The sequence below is a fragment of the Nipponia nippon genome, unplaced genomic scaffold, assembly GCF_047370975.1.
Source record: "Nipponia nippon isolate SJK-2023a ecotype South Korea unplaced genomic scaffold, ASM4737097v1 scaffold_4, whole genome shotgun sequence".
In the NCBI taxonomy this organism is placed as follows: Eukaryota; Metazoa; Chordata; class Aves; order Pelecaniformes; family Threskiornithidae; genus Nipponia; species Nipponia nippon.
In genome coordinates this window covers 120,003,023-120,017,304 of record NW_028262358.1, presented here as the reverse complement: position 1 = coordinate 120,017,304, position 14,282 = coordinate 120,003,023, and positions in this window count along the sequence as shown.

Sequence of the window (14,282 nt, the reverse complement as noted above, 5' to 3'; positions counted from 1 at the left end):
CAGCTTGTGAAGGGACTATCCTGCCCTGTGAGCCTTTCCCCATCATCCTGCATCTGCTCTCCTTTCCCCACCGCCATCCCCCAGCCATCCTTCCCCTGCTTCCCTTCCCAGCTATCCTTCCCCACTTGTGAACAAAGAAACTTAACAAAACAGTGCTTCACTGAAAGGAAGAGAGGCGAGGGAAACAGGAAAGCAGACAATACAACAATAAACAACCACCTCATCCAAAGTACACAGAGACATGTTCAACTCTCCCTTTCTCTTTGCTTTTCCGGGGCCTCCTAGGAAAACTGGCTACTGCCTCTGTCCCGCAGCTTCCCACTGTGCTCGGTTCACTGGTGTCAAGCCTCAGGCTATGTGTTTCTCCCAGGCAGCAGATACTTATCCATCCATCCATCCACCCACCCACCCACCCACCCCATTAGCCACTACTCATCATTAGCTATTCAGTGATGTCCTTAGCAGGAACCCCATATTGTCCTCCCTCAGGAGAAGACTTCCTAAATAAAGTCAAAACCCAAGGGCAGCCCATTTTTTACACGCAATTTCTGATAGTGGTTGTGTTGAGCTCAAGGTTATGGAGTGAGAGGAATTTGACCCAGGAACAGGAGTGCCTGTGGACCCCCAGTTTCCATCGCTGGATTCACCTTGCACTCAAACAGGAGTGGAAGAGGAGCAGGAGCATGGGGAGGTGCACTTCTGGCCACATCGCCTGAGGAGTGACATGGTGCCAGGCAAGAGACGAGCTCTTCCCCTGCTCATTATTGTTACCAGATGAGTGGGGGACTTTTACGACCGTTGGGTTTGGATAATCAAATGCTGATTGCGACAGAGGAAGGAGGGCTGCACTCCTCGTCCCTCCTGTGCCCCATGCTAGGCAGGGAGGGGTAGCGGGCACAGCCCCCTGCCCTCTCCCCCAAGGCTTTGTTCCTAGGGGTGACATGCAGCATCCCGGATGTGACTGCCGATCCCACCCCCCCACGACGCCCTGCTCCATCTGGGGTTATTGTGTGATGCCCAAAACAATATGTTGTGGTTGGAGTCACAAGCCAGGGATGCCTGGGAGAGCGCCAGCAGGCTCCTCGCTCCCCCTCTCTCTGGTAGTGCTGGGGGGAGGCAGCTTTCAGCCATCTGGTAGCTGTGGGTTCGGTGGAGGTCCCATGGCAAGGGAGAAGAAGCAGTCACCAGTCCTGTTCCTAGACGGGAAGGCCAGTGTTTGTCACCGACTCTACCACAGATGTGCTGTGTGACTTGAGCACAGGATGCCCTCGGGCACTGTAGGATCACAGGATAGCTCATGTGGGAAGGGACCGCAGGAGGTGTCCAGCCCAGCCTCCTGCTCATGGCCAGCTCTGGCGTCAGACCAGGTTGCTCAGAGCTTTACCCGGTCGAGTCTTGGAAACCTCCGAGGTTGGAGGCAGCACAGCCTCTCTGGGCATCCTCTATCAGTGCTGGACTGTCCTCATGGCGGGAACATTTTTCCTCATAACCAGTCCGAACCTCCCTTGTTTCAGCTTATGCGTGATGTCTGTTGTCTTCCTGCCATGCACCACCGTGTAGAGCCTGCCTTCATCATCTTCATATCTACCTTGCTATCAGTTCCTCACCAAAGCTCTCTCTTCTCCGGCCCTGCACCCTCAGCCTTTGCTCCCAGGCCATGAGCTGCAGTGCCCTGAGCATCTTGGTGGCCCTTTGCTGGACTTGTTCCCATGTGTCCCTGTCTCTCTTGTATTGGGGGCTGAAAACTGGATGCAATATCCAGATGTGGTGTCAGCAGGTCTGAGCAGAGGGGAAGGATCCCCTCCCTTGACCTGCTGGCAACACTCTGCCTAATGCAGCCCAAGGGGCTGTTGGCCTTCTTTGCTGTGATGATGCGTTGCTGGCTCATGGTCAACCTGGTGTCTACCAAGACCCCCAGGTCCTTTTCTGCAGAGCTGCTGCCCCAGCCAGCGTTGGAGCAGGAGAGTTATTCCTTCCCAGGTGCCGGACATGGCATTTGTCCTTGATGAAGTTCACAAATATCCTTGAAGTATCAAGTCAAGGAGAGTGACCAGCCAGCAGGTGCCTTCTGGGTTTGCCCTAGTCACATGGATTTTTGCTTTGAAATAGTTTGAAAAGTCCCTTCCAGGACCTACCTGCAACTTAGGGGGGTTCTAAAATGTCTGGTTTCACTTCTCTGTTTATTTGGGATGTTGTGATGGCTGGAAGCTCAGGCAGTGAGGCAATGTGGGCCAGTGAAATAACCAAGAATAGGAGAACCACGTCTCGGAAGAAAACCTTCCGCACCAGCCAGTGCCAAAGGGAGGATTTGTGGGAGCGCTGGATGACCTCAGATAGGACTTTTCCTGCCAGTGCTTCATTGCAAAACCCTCAGAAGGAGTTAGGGGCTTCTGTGTCCTCCAGTGGCCAGTACTGACTGGTACTGTCAGTAGGGGAGGGAAACTGTGTCCTTTCAGGCTTTGGGAGTCCAGTGGGCTGCCTGGGTGAGATATCCCTCAACACACATCTTGTTTGTGCAGCCATTTTGAGGAGGCAGGGGACAGATGCTTGTGTGTGGCAAGGAGCTGGGCTTCAGGTGGTCCGGACTTCTCTGTCCTTGCCTGCTGGTTTGATTCCCTGTGTTACGCAGGTTGCCCTGGGCTGAGCCGACCCTCAGAGCCAGCTTGGTGTGGGGTATGTTTGGCCCAGGATCTGTTAGTCATCTTCCTTTTCTGCGTGCAAGTCCTTTGGCCAACAAGTGTGTTGGGAGATGGTTGTCACATTTGGTAGAGGCAAGGCAGAATAACGTTCTCCACTAATTACTCAAGGAGCGACAGTATCTTTAAAAGCCATATGAAGTGAGACATGTAGGAAGATACCATTAATTTTCTGTGGATGAATACAAAGACCCCCTTGGCTCCTTTGACAAGGAGCTCCCATTCTTCCCCAGCTTACCACAGCAGCAGTGCAGGGTCTCACCCTCACCATAGAAAGGTCCCTTCCCCAGACCAGAGTATTTATTCCCAGCACTTCCCTGCCCCAGGGCTGCTCATTCATCTCTTGCAGACAGAACGGAGCCTGTCACAAGAGCAGATGCAGAGCAGGCAGAACTCCCCATGAGATCCTTCACCACCAGAGATGATAAACAGATGGGGAAATCTGCTGGGAAATGCATTGACGTAAGAAGTAGGTGAGAGGCTGGAGCATTGTCCCCAGGGAGGTGGAAACATGCTGAGAAAGCTGGACACAGAGACCAATGCACAATGGCTCTTTCATTCCCCCAGACGGATTGCTGCTAATGGACCATTTCCTCTCCCAGCCCTCCTGGCAGGTCGGACATGTCTTGCCCTCCTGTTATCTCTCACCCTGACTTCTTCTCTCTGGGATTTCCTCTGACCCCCTTCAGCAAGCTGCCGGGCTCCGGTCATCCAAGGCTGGTGTCCTCTGTAACATCCCTCTCTCACCAGAGCTGCCGTGGCTGGAGGCATTGCCCTTCAGAGGATAACTTACCGGCTGCAACACAGGCGTATGGAGCATAGCTCCATGGAAAAGCCTCAGCCTTCCCATCTGGAGGGAGAGGTGGGGTCAGGCACTTCTCCAGGACCTCGAGGCTTGGCTCAATCTGACCTGACAGCCCTCCTTGGAGGGGTTTTCACACCAGGGCTGCATCCTACTGCGTCAATCCTTCTTGGAAGGACAGAGCTATCCATGCAATTGCCATCCATGCAATTATTTCTGTGTTTTGCATTATATTCCTCTCCCTTTCCCTTCCGTAATCGGGGAGTAGGGCCCCCACTGCAGCCCATGTTCTCCCAGCCAGGCAGCCAGCTGCCAGGAGAGTGGTGCCTCGGGCCACCACACCGGGCACATGTGGGACAGGAGCATGCCCGAGAAACTGATCCCTGCAGCATCTGGGCCCTGAGCTGGTCTTTATTATTAAATTTTAATTACTGGGGTTGAATTTTAATAGAGAAACCATATAATTCCACTTTACATCCCAGCCCCAAGGCCAGGTTGAGTTCCTGATGATGAGGTTAGGGTTTTTTTGACTAATGCAAAAAAAATTCTTATTGGATTTGGAAATACAGGAAACAAGTTGCCCCGGTGCGGGGGAGGCAGTTACCAGGGCTACCTGCAATGCAAAGCTGCCGGGAGGCTCTGACGGCCAGACATATATTGCTGTTTGCAATACTTAATAGCGAGCAACACTGCAAAGTCCTTTATTTATTCATTTCTCTCCCTAGCACTTCACAGCATGCAATAACTTGGATTTATAAATTAAACATGCTCCTTGTTTTAATATATCATCTACTTTTTATTCCACCTATAATAAGATTTTTAATTGCCTGTCATAGAATTGTGCATCCTCTTTGCAGGCTGGGAGTGCAAGTGTAACCATGAGTTCATTGGCCCCTGTCAGTATTAAATGGTGCACTTAAATCTTCACATTAACAAAAGTGAGGAACACGAGCAGGAACATGGAACAGTCATCATTAAGGAGAATTGTTTTCTGTGGCAAAAAATGAGGAAAACCAGGCCAAAAGTACAAACAGATTTCTTTTTCTTTCTTTTTTATTTCCCCCCCCCCCCCCCAAAGGGAAAGGCATTGCACAGTGTTTTAATTATTGCTGGGTTTATTTTCAACTGATGCGTATCCAACAGCTTGAACCCAGATTGTGGTCCAAAGGGCTGAGGCAGGGGGCTGGAAGACCCACCAAGGGTGGCCAGACACCCAGGAGCTGGTGTTTAAATTGGACCATCCATCTCCAGACTCCTGTCCTGCTTCATTTGCTGCAAGACATGCGGCCAGTGTTCCCTGCTTCTGTGCTCAGCAATGCTAAAATCTGTGCCGCTGGTTGAGATGTCCCTGCCAGTGCCTGGGAACCCCGGGCAGGAGAGGGTACCGAGGCAGGAGGTGGAGAGCATGGTAGCGGGTACCGTTCTGCTGCTGTAATCAACCTTGGTGCATCCACACGGTGAGCACTGTGTGCTGCTCCGGTCTCTGCACCCCAAAGCGGGCATGCGGTGGGAGAAGGGACAGAAAAAAGCAACTAGATGGTTAACGGGGATAGAGTAGCTGCCCTGTTGGAATTTAACGTGATTTCCTCTTGCAACACTCAAATATCTGCTCTTCATAACAGTTGGCTGTATCCTAGAGCTTTTATCACAGCTTCTCCTTCCTGGCAAAGCAAAGTTAAATCCTTCAACCTTTCTACTTTTTCATATCTTAATCTTTTTTAATTAATTAACATCTTTTCAAAGTGTACCCTAAATAGGAGACTTGGCCCAACCGAGACCTCATCAGCAGAGAGGAAAGCCAAATAATTACCTCCTCTGGCTTACACACAACAGTCTTGTTATTGCATCCTGGAAAGAGATTTGCTTCTTCTGTTGGTGTTTTCCCAACCACAGACTTCTCATTCCCATCCTTTGTGACTTGCTGTACCTCCTCCCTTTCTGCCGTACGGTCACCTGGTAAGAGCTCCCTGGTGGGTACCGTGCATTCGATTTTGCTTCTCCAAGAGCAGCAGTTTGTGCTGGTCTTTACTGGGTTTCATCTTGTTTTATTCAGCTTTTTCTCCAATTTTCTGAGGTCATTTTGAATTCTCATCCAGTCCTCCTGGGTGCTTGCATCCCAGCACCACCTGCATATTTTAGAAGTGCATTCCCTGAGCCATCATTTGAGTCAGTAAAGGAAAATATTGAATAGAAGCACCTTTACACCTGATCCAGAAGGACACTGCTCAAAATCTCCTCCTTGTCTGGCTGAAAACCATCGGCAGTGACTCCCAATATCTTTTATTCAATTGTTCCTAAATTCACTTTACGGTATTTCCTTAATTTGAATTTGTGAAGTGTCAGACAGGACTATTTCAAAAGCTTTACCTAAATCTTGACACATTTCAGCTGCCCAAGAGGGAGCCTGAGCTGAACATTATTCTGGTTTGGGCAATTTATTCTTGACAAAATTCACCTTCTCTTCTTATCCCTGTATTCCCCTCTGGCTTCATATCAACTCTTTGTTGAATAATTTGTTCTGGGAGCTTTCCTAGGCTCAAAGTTAGGCTCCTGGTGTGTAATTCCCACTTTTTAAAGAGAGATATTGTGCCTGTCCATTCCTGCCCCACGGGACCTTTCCTAGCCTGGGGTGGCTGGGAAGAGCATCGCAATTGCTTCCTCTGCTCACCTCCCATGGGACCATCCTCTGCCTGTGCTGACTCCATCTCCTCAGTCCTACCTAAACCATCTCCAACCAGTTTCTTTCTCCTCCACCCCTTGGTCTGATTAATGTGTAATTAAAGTGAATCAGCTGGCAACGAGGAACCTTTTTTGTGAATGCAGCACTGGCCTTTTCTGAGTCATCCTTTGGTTACTCTCTTTCCTCTTTCTTTTCCTTTTGACGTATTTATAGATCCTCCTGTTGCCTTCCCACCCTTGTTAGCCGAAACTCATTCATCCCTTCCCATATGGTTTCGCAATGGGGTGGTTTTGGCTGCAAATGGGTAATGAGCTCCCACGGTTCCCACCTCCCTCCGCCCTGTGTTGCTGCCCCTGGGTTTGCAGCAGGACTGCTGGGGTCGGGGTCCGTAGTTGTGTTTTCTGCCTTCCTCCCGGCAGGATAAACCACCCGGTGCCTTTAGGGCTCTCCCCCGCCATGCCAGCCCTCCTGTTTCCCCAGGAGCTACCCACGGCTTCCCTGCATGTGTCGAAATCAGACAGTTTGGGTCCAGTGTCCCTCTGCCCTTGCTCTTGCATTTCCCTGTTTGTGAGAAAAATGAATTCTGCCATTCTGTGATTGCTCTCCCCAAAATCACTCTCCCCTCTGGTTCCCAGCTGGCTCCTTGTGGTCACAGTCTGATCTAGGTAGCTGTTTGTCCATCTGAGCTGAAACTTTATCCCTAGCATCCTAGGGACCTGGCGGACTGTGTCCCTGCCTCTCTCCTTTCCAGTTGTGGGTAAGTAAAATGACATCCTTTGCTTTGGCTGTTCTTGATAATTGGAAGAACTTCTTCTGCCTCCTCCTCATGTCTCCTGCCATGGCCACGTCCCAGGCACAGCTGCGTGCCTTCCCAGCACTGCCTTCCTTTCCTCCGCTCTTCCCAAATTACCTCTGTAAGGACGTAAGTAGGTTTCTGTGCTGTGAGTTGGTTGTGCATAATGTCATCATTGTGGCTGTGTCTTAAGAATTCATGTTGTACTTATTTATTTCCTAGATTCTTGGGGGAGGTTGTGTAGACGTAGTAGATAATCACTGCGATGCCCTTTTCCCTTTGTCAGGCTGCCCTTATCCCAGCACTGGAATTTCTCCAAGAAAACTGGATCCTCCCCTGTCTCCCATATTTATGTACACCTGCCCAGGGCAGGGGGTTCTCACATGTGAAAATTAAGCCACCACAATCTTTGTCCCCAGCCAGAGCTCACCAATATGTCTCGCACTGCTCGTCCCAATGACCATGGAGGCTGAAGGCTGTTTTCTTTGTGAGGACCATGCACCTCCCAACTCCGATGTCCCACTGGCATCCAAGCCTAAGCACTGAGCCCTCGTTGTTTCTGGGGCCACCCGGGGAGCCCCAAGCCCTCCAAACCCCAAGGGCACCAAGGGCTGGGGCTCTCAGATTTCATCTGCCACCCAAACCAGCAGGTTAAGCCAACCTGCATCACAAACATGGATGTAAGAGAGCGGCATTTAAAATGGAAATCGAGGTCTGAGATTGGCCCCAAACAGTTCAGGAAAATGTTATAATTAATTGTGAGATGCTGCTGCAAATATTGCTGTCTGGAGCAAGAGATACAAGCATCCTTCCTCTGGTTTTGTCCTTCAATCCAAGAGTTTATTTACTGTACATTGCAAAACAGAGCCCTTCCTCCCTCCCCATTTTGTGTTGAACAAACAATGCTATGTCTCTCCTGCCGCTGCAGTATTAGGAAAAACTGGGTCATGCATATAATTCTGCAGAGGGAAACAAAAGGCCATTCTGCCCCTGTTGGATCTCATATTTATGGATGCTGTGGCACATTATGGTAATTCTCGCTTGAATGCAGCATATAATTAATAGCTAATAATTTGGTGGTGGCATTTTTACGTGCAGATTTGGGGAAAGATTCATGTCACTATGGACAAGAAAGTAAAATATGACTTAGACATAAAACTGCTTGCAGACTTTCCAAGGCACCAGATTCCCATCTCCGCTTTGTCTTCTGGCTTTTCACGCACTCTCCCAATTTGGAGGGTGTTGTTGATAACTAATTCTTTCCTCTGTTTGTATTCTGCTCCATTTTTTAAAAATTATGAGCATGTCTGCATGCAAAACTGGATGGTCGATTAATTTATTAGAAGTATAATGTTGACATCTGTTCTGTACTCACAAGGGGACAATTTCAGGAAGGTGGTAAATTGAGAAGACATGGGAATATGCTCGCATATACTTGCTTGTAGGTTGCACATGTCGATTTTATAGGTGCTCATGTACAAAATGGAGAAACCCAACTTTGGCTTGGTGAACAGGCTAAAATCACCAGGAGTGAAAACTGGTGTAAATCTATTGATTTTTGGCACATTTTAATGTTTCCTTGTGCTCCTCTGTGCACTTAGCCAAATATTATCTCTTATATATGCACTCAGTGACTCGTTGCAGTAAGAGCAATCTCAGGATAAAGAGATGAAAATAAAAGAAAAAAAACCCTGGAAAAATGTTTCCGTGGCTGTGACTGAGAACAGAAGTGTTCCTGCTTTGCTGAGGTCAGGATGTGACACAACTGCTCCCCTCCAAGCAAAGCCGAAGCAAAGAAGGTGCTGAAGCAAAAATCACTGCCATTATCACCCTGGGATTATCGGCATAATCCTGCGGGTTGAGACGCGGTCTCCGGGCATAAATGTTGTCTTCCAAGCATGTCCATTCCTGCACGCTGCTGCGTTTCTCTGGCAAATCTGGGGTAACATATGGTCTAGGAAAGCAATGCTACAGACCCCCCTCTAGAGGAACTTCCCCAGGCGCACACACAACTCCGCATCATTACACATCGCCTAAATGCTAAATATCTGCTGCACCTCTTCATTTGTGCATTTGTTTTTCAAATAACAGCCAGCTAAGGCTGTGGGTCTGCACTTCCCTATTACAGCATCTCCTGGTATTGCAGTGCCTATATACAGAGATGCTGTAATCCCCAAAACAGCCTTATCAAAAAGGCCCTGTGTGCATTATTCCTCCTCATTGACACTCCAAATAAATTGTGTGACTCAAGGCACTGGCAGGACTTCTGGACTAAGTAAGAGCACCAGTATCAAAGCTGATATTGCCCTACAGCATCCCATTCAGAAGGATTTTGAGCAGCCCAAGCCCTGGCAGACATCCCTGTGGCCTTGGGTGCAGGGTAGGTTTGCTCCTCCTGACCTGGAAAGCAAAACAGTGGGACAACACTGAGAACGATGGCTACAACCTTCCTGCTCCTGGAAGACCACAGCAAACACATGCAGCATCCCTGCCATCCCTTGTTACACACGGGACTGGGGGATGTGGTCCCTTGGCGGTGTAGGTGGGCATCCCTGGACAGAGCAGGAGGTATGTGGGGCTGCGGCGAGGAGCTGCAGGGACGGCTGGCCCCTGCACACCCTGCCCCAGAGGGAAGAAGATAGTTTGGGTCTGCTGATGATGATTAAAAGTACCTTTTAACAGGGTCATGCTGGCACTGAAATAAGCATTTTGCCACTCTAACTCATGGGCTTTTTGGGCTTAGGCAAATGACTTGACATGGCCTGTTCCCAGCCCGCTCTCTGCCCAGTTCCTTCCTTGCTGGTTTTGCTCCTACTGTAGCTGCTCTGCTCTAGATGCAAAGAAAGAAGAATGCGAGTGGAAAAGAGGGAGGCTGAGGCGTACTCACATTTCATTTTTATGGGCCTTTCACTTTATTTCATCTGTCTTTGATTTAATACACCGGTGACATTTGAACATTCCCTGAAACGCCACCTAGGAAAAAAAAACATATTTAGAAATAGCTTGACATAAAAAGTGAGGCATCCTTCAGTGGGGCTGACTGGGAATGTGCAAGGCAGCCTGCAGGCACAGGTTCCCTTCCCGGGAACCTCTGGGCTGTGGTAGCCAGATGCACCGGCTCCACGCTGCAGATCAAAGCAGCTCCTGCTCTTCAGTTTTGTCTTATGTGATCCGGCTGCCACTTGCAAGCAAAGCTGACATCTGGAAAGTAGGAAACATTTTTGCACGGAGGTGGTCCCCCGCCCCCTCCAGCTCTGCTTGCACTGTGTGCTGTTTCTCCAAGGCTTTAATGACTTGCCATTTCTAGGAAACTGCCAGCAGACATAGAGGAGACAATAATAATAATAACAATAACAATAACAATAACAATAACAATAATAATAATAATAATAATAATAATAATAATAATAATAATAATAATAATAATGCTGAAGGCAATTAGTGCTGGGATGCAGATAGCTCCTGGTTCTGGCAAGATCACCTGGGCCAGGCATACCAAGGGAACAAGAACCTGGACAGGCTGGTGAATGAATTTACCCTTCAGACACAGGAGCTTTTGGGGCTAATATCACACAGCCTTCACCAAGGAACTGCTGTTTATAGCCTTAAACTGGGTGATTGATTGTCTCTGCTGGGAACAAAATATCTCTGCAATTGTAGCTGACAAGTTTAGCACAGACAGACAGGACAACCCTTCTTATCCCCTATATTGTATATGGCTTTAGAGCTGTTATGGAAGTTTGGGTGTGAAGCTCAGCCCAGAGAGGCAATCAGCCCAAAAGCATACACGGCACTTTGTACCCCAGCCCTGGCTGGAGACCTTACCCACCACTTGTGTGTGCCCTTCCCAGGGGGAAGGGGTGGGATGCTCCAGAAGTACACCTTTGGCCTGAGCACAGCCCTGGGGCTCTCCGGCTCCGGGCTCAAGTCCAGTGCTGGAGCTGACCTGTTTTATGCTCTTGGGCAAATCCCTGCCACGGGGCTAATCGTACCCGATGCCAGTCTCCGAGGGGAGTGCAGAGGCTTCATTAGCTGATGTTTAGGAAAGGCTTTGAGCAGGACAAGTGTATTCAGCGTTAAAAATGAATGAGCATCAGCAATGCCAAAAATGTGTGTGATAGAGAGAGGGAGAAAGACAGTATCGGAGGACAAAATGCTCAGGGATCAAAGAGCTGGCCCAGAGAGAGCAAAAGCTTTGCTAGCACGCAGGCGGAGGGCATGGGTGCAGTGGTGGCCCTGGCACAGTGTCCTTCAGGGACCAGTGACCTGACTGGCTTGTCCCACCTTGCCCTGGCACACAGAGCAGCGGAAATCTCTCAATAATCCTCCTGGGGACTGGCAAGCGGGAGATCTGTCAGTAGTACTGTCTTTCCATCATCCCCTCTGCCCAGGCCTGGGACTCGCTGGGCTGAAGACACCTCCCTTCCTCTGAGGAATGGGTGGTTCAGCAAACATCTTATGTTTCCCTCCCCACCACTGCCCAGTCTTACACCTCCAGGCTTTCCCTCTCTGCAAGCTTCCTGTCCTGAGGCTGAGCCTCTGCTGTGCATAGAAGAACACTGTCAGACGAAAGCCATGGCTCAGGTTCGCAGTGAGCTAATGGAGATGGTAGGGGAGAAGGTCGTGTGACCTTTGTGTCACCACCATCATAGGTCTGAGCTTGGCCTTGGTCTGTAACAGCCCCAAGGGACTGAGTGAGTGTGAAGGAGGCCTTTGTCAGGTTATCCGGGCCATTGGTCCTTCAGCTGGTCCTGGAGGACTCACCCACACTCCATGGCACCGGATATTCCTCAGGAAGAGATGACTGGCAGCTTGTCAACTGTTTTGTGATGACTGTGTCCTTGTGCCTAGGAACTTCTGATGGGAACTAGGAGAGGATGGGAGATGCCTTATCACCCCTGGCTATTCCCCACACTGGCCATCAGTAGCTTCTCCTGATGTTTGAATCTGTTTCACACTCACAAGGGTCACCATCTCTCCCGCAGTATCTCCCCTTCTCCTGTCCTCCAGGCTGTCCGATGGCAGCTTCTCTGACCACATCCCCCATCTTGCTGGTTTGCCACTTTCATCAGTTGCTACTCATCATTCACCGTTGCCAAGATTTTCTTTATTTCTTTAGGGTCTGTCTGGTTTTCACCTGCAGCCAACCCAACTTGGTGTGGTGGAAGCTTTAGTTTCAGCTGCATCCATCAGTTGCTCTTTCTACATTGTCATCAGAAGGGAAAGATCCCAAAGATTCCCATGTTGGTGGATGGTCACAGCAGGTTCTATCTGGGCATGGAGAGCATGGGAGCATGTATGCCCTTCTCCTCTCCGTAACATTGCTTTTCCCTGCACACAAGCTCTGCAGTGTGTTTCTCTCTGGCTAAAATCAGTATCATCACTATACCTGATGCTTCCTCATAACTTCTCCTAAAAAACACCACTCCAAAGTGGGTGTGTGCAGCCTGAGGGACACCTGTACTGTCCAGAGATAGGGGAGCCTCAAACCACGCTAAACCTCCAGTCATTTTGAGTTTTCCATCCCAGTACTTCTCATGACTTGAGCTATTCAAGTCAGCATGCTTGGGCTGAAGCAGGTCTTAGAGTGCAAAGGAGACCTCAACTCACTGATGGGACTGGCTCTACAGCTGCCTGATGGCCACATGCAGGCACAAGCAAGAGGATGGGTATGGAGTTGGTGGGAAGGGAGAATGGGACATGCCTGCCCCTCTCAGTGGCAGCCTGTCGAAGGCATATACCACCTGTGCAGCCATGTCCACAATCCAGCTCGTCAAAATGATGTTGGCCAGTGAATCCCATGGAAATCAGCAGGTGCTGGGCATCTGAGCATCTGGAGAAATCACCACGGCCATACAGGATGTCTTGGCAAGGTAGGATCTTCCCTGGTGGGATTTAATAATGCAACAGTTAGGCTGTCTTTGCAGTCTGGGATCAAAGATGGGGATGGCCGAGGCCACACTGAGGAATGACAGTCATACCACAGCACTGGCTACCTTGAGTTGGGAATACAAGCCTCTACCTATCAGGCTCATCAAGCAGATCTGCTTATACAGGGTTTGTAACAAAATACTGAGCATTCAGGAGGTCCCCTACAAGGAACAGCCCTGTGAAGCCTGCCCCATTCCTCCTCCCACTTCTCCTAAGGCTGAATGTCATCCTTGGTCCAAACCAGGAGACGCACTTTCCTTGGCTACCAGGGCAGGTCAGCATGGAGATCTCACCACATGGAGCCACAGCTCTCTGGGCTTTCATTGCGTTTGTGGTGACATTAGCTCAGGCTTTGCCATGAAGAGCTGGGTGTGGAAAGACATGGAAAGGGGAATGTTTCCTACAGCTGAGAGCCTGAACGTAGCCATGACTGAGGAGGCAAACCTGCTGGCTCACATGGTTTCCCTGCTGCTCTTCAGGCTCCATCTCACACTGCAGGGAACCTGCTAGCAAAGCAACCCTGTCCAGAGCGCTCCTCCATGGAGTTCCTCCTGTCCCTCTCAGGCAGCTCAGCTCTTGGCCAGCGGGGATGCAGAGGCTCTCTCTGCAACTCCAGCAGCTTTTCCAAAGGCTCAGATGGGAAAGGACCTTATAACCCTTCTCCTCCCTTCTCCAGCAAAAACCATCTTTCATCTCTTGTGTATTACCACTGTATCTCCCTTGTGACGTGGTTCTGTGAGAGGGAAGGAAATGTCCTTTGGTCCCAGTACCCAGGTGAAGGTATGGCTCTCATGCACACATGCTAAAAGTGCACTGCCTCGTGCTCCCAGGGAAATGAGGACACTTCCTACTCTCTCCCTGAGGAGCACAGCTGAACTGCTTGCAGTGAAAGTACTGCCAAGCTTCCCAGATGAACCGCATGTCACTTCCCACGTCTCTGGAGTAGCAGCTCTGACATCAAGTTAACAAGTGCTGCCAACACGCCAGGAGCGTTCACCCTTTTGGATGTTTTTCCAAACCGAATCCCAGCTCTGAGCCCCTTTGAACTGTTGACCCACCATTACTGTAGAGCGGTGAGGCGGAGCAAACTACGTGAGACCCAGGACAATTACAGCAGGGACCAGGAGAACCTTTGGAGCAAGTCCTTGGACCCATGTTTCACATCGCAGTGGGTGCCCACAGCAGCGGGATCTGCAGAAGATTGGTACTGTAGGATCCAGGTAGGATTGAGCACAAGGTGCAGCAGGACAACAAGGTTGTGTCTAATCAGAATTTCTGCTCAAAAGCAGCTTTCCCACAAACAGCACTGGGCGCAGCCTTACACAACCATCGCTTTCCCAGCCTGCCCACTTCTTATCAAAGGGGAGGGGAAGGAAGGGA